This window comes from Pteropus alecto, unplaced genomic scaffold (genome assembly GCF_000325575.1).
Source record: "Pteropus alecto unplaced genomic scaffold, ASM32557v1 scaffold7, whole genome shotgun sequence".
Taxonomy (NCBI): Eukaryota; Metazoa; Chordata; class Mammalia; order Chiroptera; family Pteropodidae; genus Pteropus; species Pteropus alecto.
The window spans coordinates 62,205,964-62,211,963 of NW_006494614.1; the positions used below are offsets into that span (position 1 = coordinate 62,205,964).

The window sequence follows — 6,000 nt, forward strand, 5'->3', positions numbered from 1 at the left end:
CTCTCTCCCTCCCACCCCCTTTCTAGAACGCTGCCGAAGAGCATGTGTCTGAGCAGTGTTGGCACTGCGTTGCAACAGGGTCTCTAAACACAGTGCATGGTCATTAAACTTCTTAATAATCCTCCAGTCTGGATGTTCTCTGACTTTCCACTAAAAGCAAAGTCATAGGAATGGAAAGTCAAAAAAAAGGGTTCAAGGTAAAAAATATCCCCAATGAATTTCTCAGATATTAGAAAATTTTCAAGATGTAAAAAATGCTTTTTATCTGTATTAATATTTTCTCACACAGTAGATTTACTGCAATCTGAAAACTCTATGAACGCTTACTGTAGTTCCAGGGGAATTCAATGGGAAGAATCTGGAAGAAGGAAAGCCACTATCTAAGTCAGTCACAGAGTTTCCTTTCCGTGCAACAGCAACTGTTAAGGCAAACAGCACCTTACCAGCTGGGGCTGCTTTGTCCATTACCATTTGATCAAAATGAGTCATAAAAAGCGGGTAGTTATACCCAAAGTAAACAGGAAACAAAAACAAAACTCCCTAATTGAAAAAAATACCAAGAATATTTAGAAGTGGTTATAAAACAAAATATTAAAATGCGAGGGAACAGTATAGACCAGAGCTGTTAAGGTTTGGTGCTGGCATTTGAATTCTTCAGGCTCTGGTCACTGCTACCAGGCATAGGATAACTCCGCTGTGGTAGTGTGGCATTTAGACTTGGTCAAAATTCTTCAGATTCACAAAGTTCAGTGTCGTTTAAAAAATGAAATTCGTAACGTACTCTCCCTCTTCCTCCAACTCACTTTCTTTGTGCATCACCACTCCGGCGACCGGTACGTCGGGGTGCTGCTCTCTGGCTTCCCGGATGGCCTGGGCCAGCACCTGGTCATGATCGATATCTGCACCTCCCGTGATCACGACGCATTTCTCAATTCTTGTTTCCAATATTCCACCTTTTACAGTTTTGGTGATGTGTGTGGTTGCTGTTGTTGACACAGACTCAGATATGACGGTTTGTGTGGTCCGTAACGTGCCCTAGTCACCATCAGCCCCGCCATCAATCTGTGCAGACTCGTAGGTGATGATTCAGGTCTCCGTTTGGACAACAGAGACTTCCTTGGTAGAGACTTCTGTCCTTTGCGAGGCATCAGAAATTGTTACCATCTCTGTTTTTACCACCGGTGGTCTGAACAAATAATCTGTGGCAAAACATCAATGTCAACATGAGACATCTCTCTGTTAACTTCTTTTTTTTAACGCCTACAGCACCGCACCTGGTCTTCCTAGGTGGTCTCCCATCCAAATACTAACCAGGCCCAATCCTGCTCAGCTTCCGAGATCAGACGGGATCGGCACGTTCAGGGTGGCATGGCCGTAGACTCTGTTAACAAACTTTATATTGCTTGTCCTGTGTGTCATCACTCACCTCTTGCCCAATAGCGCCTTTGTGTACACTCTTCTCTGTCGATACCTTTGGGGCAACTACATTTTCCTGGATCACTGTTTCTACTGTGCTGACACTGACGCCTGCTTGTTTGCGTGGGCTGGCTTCTGGGACTGGTTCCTTCCTCTCCACTACCTCGGCTGCTCGGCCAGGTATTTCCTCCACCTCTGCTTCATGCTCCTATTCTTCCTTCATGGTGCCCTCGGTCACACAGCGGTGGGGCTAGTGCTCTCCCACGGCTCCTTCTTCTTCTCACTGCTGCTGCGGCTCCAGGAAGACAGGCAGGTAAGGTCTTTCTGGGTCAGAGGCTCCACCTTGCGGATCGCTCCAGGACCCCTCCCCCAGGTGGTATCTCTTTACCATGTATTTCTTCAGAGATTACTCTTTCGTCTTTCCCATTTTCTGCTTGCTTTTTCTCCACTACAATCAGTCTCATGTGAACGCTTTCCTTCAATGAGTTGCACGTGTGGGGCTTTAGTTGGGCTTCTGATGTCCCTTCTGCCATCTCTGTCTTATACCATGGCGGTGTTGACAGCTCCGTGGTCACGAGCTGAAACCTCCCCAGCAAGGCCAGGAAAATCCTTACGATTTTGGTCCACAACACCAACTAAAGCTCCATCTAGACTCCTGGAGGAGTGTGGTGCTGCCCTATTAATGAAGGTGCTTGCCTGGAGGGTCTGGGCTTAGGTATGCTGTAGCAAAATCTGGACCCCAATGTCAGGTATTTGGCCTTTGGTGACTGCTCTGGAGACACAAGCCTGTAGAAAGTATGATGTTCCACACATAATTTCTATAGCATTTTTGCAGCCTGGTGGTTCGGCAATTTGAATCCAATGTACTCTCAAATTGTTCTAGCTATGCTGGCCTAACTTTCATATAGAAGTTACTCCACTTAGAGGAAATCTTCAAGATTTTCAGCCAAGTAAAACTATTGATTCTTACTCTGTCTTTGTAAATGGCATGATTGATGTCCACGCCTTCTGAGTCCTTGGCATTATGTAGGTAACGTCATGTATGGAAAGCCTCTTTGCATTTTCTACGAACTGAGAATCAGCTTGTGCTGGAGATAAGCCCCTGTGGGTTTTATGCAGCTCTACCATCTTCTTTTCCAGCTCCTTCGTCTGTGTGGGGAAAAACTGGAAGTCACTAGGTCATGACCAGCATGCTCTTCTGGGTTACAGTCTCCAAGTTCAGCCTGCAATGTCTCTAAGATCTCAGGGGGGCTTGAGTCAAAAAGAGCGAGGCAGGTGGTCAGAGGCAGTGTCTTGCCTGAGCTGAAGGTACAAGAAGTATCTGGCAGTATCTTCAGTCAACTGAGATGGATCAAGAGGATGAAACGTCACATATTAAAGGTGAACACCCAGGGAAGATAGTCCATAGTTGTCTATTTCTTTTGCGGAGTCTAGCCAGTTTCTCTGCTCAGGGCTTTCCCTAAACAAAAGTCCAAAGTAGTCCTCCAAAAGACTGACATTTCACACACTTTGTCAAATAACACTTGGCCCTTAGCACGTTTCTCTAGGTCACAGCTGTACCTGGTGCCATCTAGGAAGGTCGCTTTACAGTGGACAGCTTGGTCTTGGTGATTTTTTGTGAGGCCTTCTCTGCTTTCTGCTCACTGGTCTGTACTTCCTTTGTCTCCTTTTGCTGCTGCTTCTGATTTGTCTTCCTGTATTTACCTTCTCCTTCTCTCCCTCCTTGACTTCTTCAGCAGGCTGTCTCAGGATGGCTCACTGAAGGTTTCTCTTCCTTGACATCGACTCTGATCACCCGTCACCCTTTGGCCTGCCTTGCTTCTCAAGGAATAGATTCCTCCATCTAAAACCTGCTCTTCCACAACAGTTTTTCAATTAACACTTGGTCCTCATCTTTTTCTTATCTCCTCCACCTTTGGCCACTACTAAGTTATAGGGCTTTTGTTTCTGAAGCCATGGGGGTATGAAGAGAAAAAGCTCCCTGCTCGCTCTCAGATGGATCTTTCTCTCCCTTCTGGCAGCGTGGACTACTTTGGCTTTCAGCTGGAGGTGACTGGGAATCTTTTGCCTCCGCTGGATTGGATGACCAATTCTGTTGATTTTCTGCTATTTCTTTAGGTTTCTCCTTGGTTGCACTGCTCCGAACGGGTCAGATTCCTTCTTCACTTCCTATGCGGGGCCTACTTTAAGTAGTCATTGTCACAGCTTATGCTCAGGAGCTTGCTTATTGAGGGTTCTGGTCCTGCTTCAGCCCCCAAGCTGGGCCACCCCTCCTCCTGCCTCCCTCCTCTAGGTTTCAAACTGAAATTCCCTGTCTGGGGCTGTCACAGGCCTCTGAGTTCCCCACTTCTCGGCGGCGGGAGCCCCTACTGCACCCCCTGCCTGACGCACCCCAGTGTCGCAGTATAACCCTTAATGAAAGCATTTCAACCTCTTAAGGCAGGGGTCCCCAACCCCACCCCGGCCGCAGACCAGTACCTGTCTGTGGCCTGTTAGGAAGCGGGCCGCACAGCAGGTGGTGAGCAGCAGGTGAGTGAGTGAAGCTTCATCTGTATTTGCAGCCGCTCCCCAGCGCTAGCATCACCGCCTCAGCTCCACCTCAGGCATTAGTTTTTCATAGGAGTACCTATCCCTGGTGCTAGAAAGGTTGGGGACCACTGTCCTAAGGGACCAACGGTCAAAACAGCTATCTTTCCTCCCCTCCCCCACCCCACCATCCGCGCACCTGAGTCAGGTCTTTGATGAGCTGACTGCTGTCTTCAGAGAGGTTACGTAGCAAACCTGCCATTAGGAGGACTGCATTCACCTTTTTGCACCCACTCAACATTTAGCATAACTTATTAGGTTCACACAAGCCCACCGAACTCCTTGTAAGTGGGAAACCCTTTCTTCAGAGGGAATCCTCTATAATCCCACAGAGGAAATAGGTGAGTGAGGTATTCTGTTGGCATGAATCCATGAGACAAACCAAGTGGTGGGACCATGGGGACAATTCTGACACCTGAAATGGGGGTCAAATGTACAGTCACAGTCCGGGAGTCAAAAAGCAGTCACGCTCAGGTGGTCCCAACTGGCGGAGGAAACCACATGTGCTCCAGTTCCACTGCTCTTGTAACAGCAAAGCTTGAAAACTGAAAATCGCACCAAGTCACCGGTGGGACCTGAATGGGAGCAGAGGTGGGGCAGGGCGGCAGCTAAGCCAGTCTCAACAAGTGCACCCGGAGACAAGCAGGCGCTGCCTGGGCGCCAGTAAGACCTCAGCCGCGTGCACGCGTACGTGCGCGGATGCCGCCACTGTGGGTTCAGGGATCTGGAGAGCTGGCTGTTCGCACAGCCACGCGGTAACCTTCCAACGAAACAAAATTATATTAATGGAAACTAACACAATACTGATCCCTTCCTATTAACTCATCAGGTCTCCATGCTGCTGAATACGCCACCATGATCTTGTCCCAGCTCCCTGTGTTTGAAACCAGCCACCCTGGGAGCATTTGCACCAGGGGACAGAAATCTGCAGGAGCACAGATGAGGGCCTTTTTTTTTTTTTTTTTTTTTTTTGGGAGGTCTGATCATTAAATATTAACCGGAAAGGCCGGGACCTACGGAAGGGCCTTTCCGCGATGGGCCGCAGTAAGGTAAGAAAGCCTGGAAAAGCCTTCTGCTCATCCTTTTTCTTTTCCAGATAGAACTAACCCAGGGCTGAGGGACCCCAGGTGGCATCTCTCCTCAGCTAGATTAATTACATGTAATTTTACAATTTGAGGACTAGGCCCCATAGAGATAAATCCATGCTAATTAAATCAATGAAACCCACAGATTCAGGTGGAACGGGAAATCTTCCCAGTGTGCTCCGGATAGGATTACGGGCCTCACTGCCCTGCCTGCTTCTCTCTCTCGTAAATTAACTGACGCCTTAATAGCACCCTCCCCCTCTCATGTTTTCTTCACTGCTCTGAACTCTGGCTGATGCAATGGCTGACCGAGACTGAATGCTGGGCACTGAGAAAGTTCAGGCTCAAAAACGTTTTGAAAGTACTTGCTTTGGGCTGCTATTCCTAAACTGAAATACTCAGAACTTCTCCTGTACCAGGTATGATAGCAAAGGGATGTGACACATGTATGGCCCTGTAGTAGCCCTTAAAAGTGGGGACCCTGGCGGAGCCCCCTGGATCCTAGACTGTGGTTTCGTACCTGTCAGAGGCTCTTAGTAAGATGAACTGCCTTGGCGTGGTAGGGGTTTGAAATGAGGCAGTGAGAACATGGGGCTCATGGCATAGTGTCCATGTCACAGGTTCTGAAGCCACCTCTTGAAAGAGGTGGGGGCTGACGTAATGTATGGGGCAAACAGTAGCAGTGACCTTCATTGTGTGGCTCTAGGGTAGAAATACACTTGGTCCAGGCCCTCAGGGCCAATGCAGAGACAACTGTCCTGTACTAGCCACGTCAGCAATGCCATTCCCAGCACAGAAGAGGAAGCAAAAGCTCAGAGAAGCCCCCTGTCTAATGTGGTAGGGGCAGACCCAGGACTGAGATCCAGGTCTCCAGGGCCCTCTGACATTCCCCTCAGGACTGACAATACGGGCG

The 6,000-nt window shown here is 48.6% G+C and overlaps 1 protein-coding gene and 1 pseudogene across 1 annotated transcript in view; both read right to left on the minus strand.

Annotated features, from left to right (window-relative positions):
• The window catches only part of SLC7A5 (solute carrier family 7 member 5), a 42,826-nt gene that overhangs the window by 23,220 nt on the left and 13,606 nt on the right, over positions 1-6,000 (minus strand). The gene's annotated exons all lie outside the window — the stretch shown is intronic.
• On the minus strand, positions 1,263-1,380 carry LOC112475002 (annotated as a pseudogene).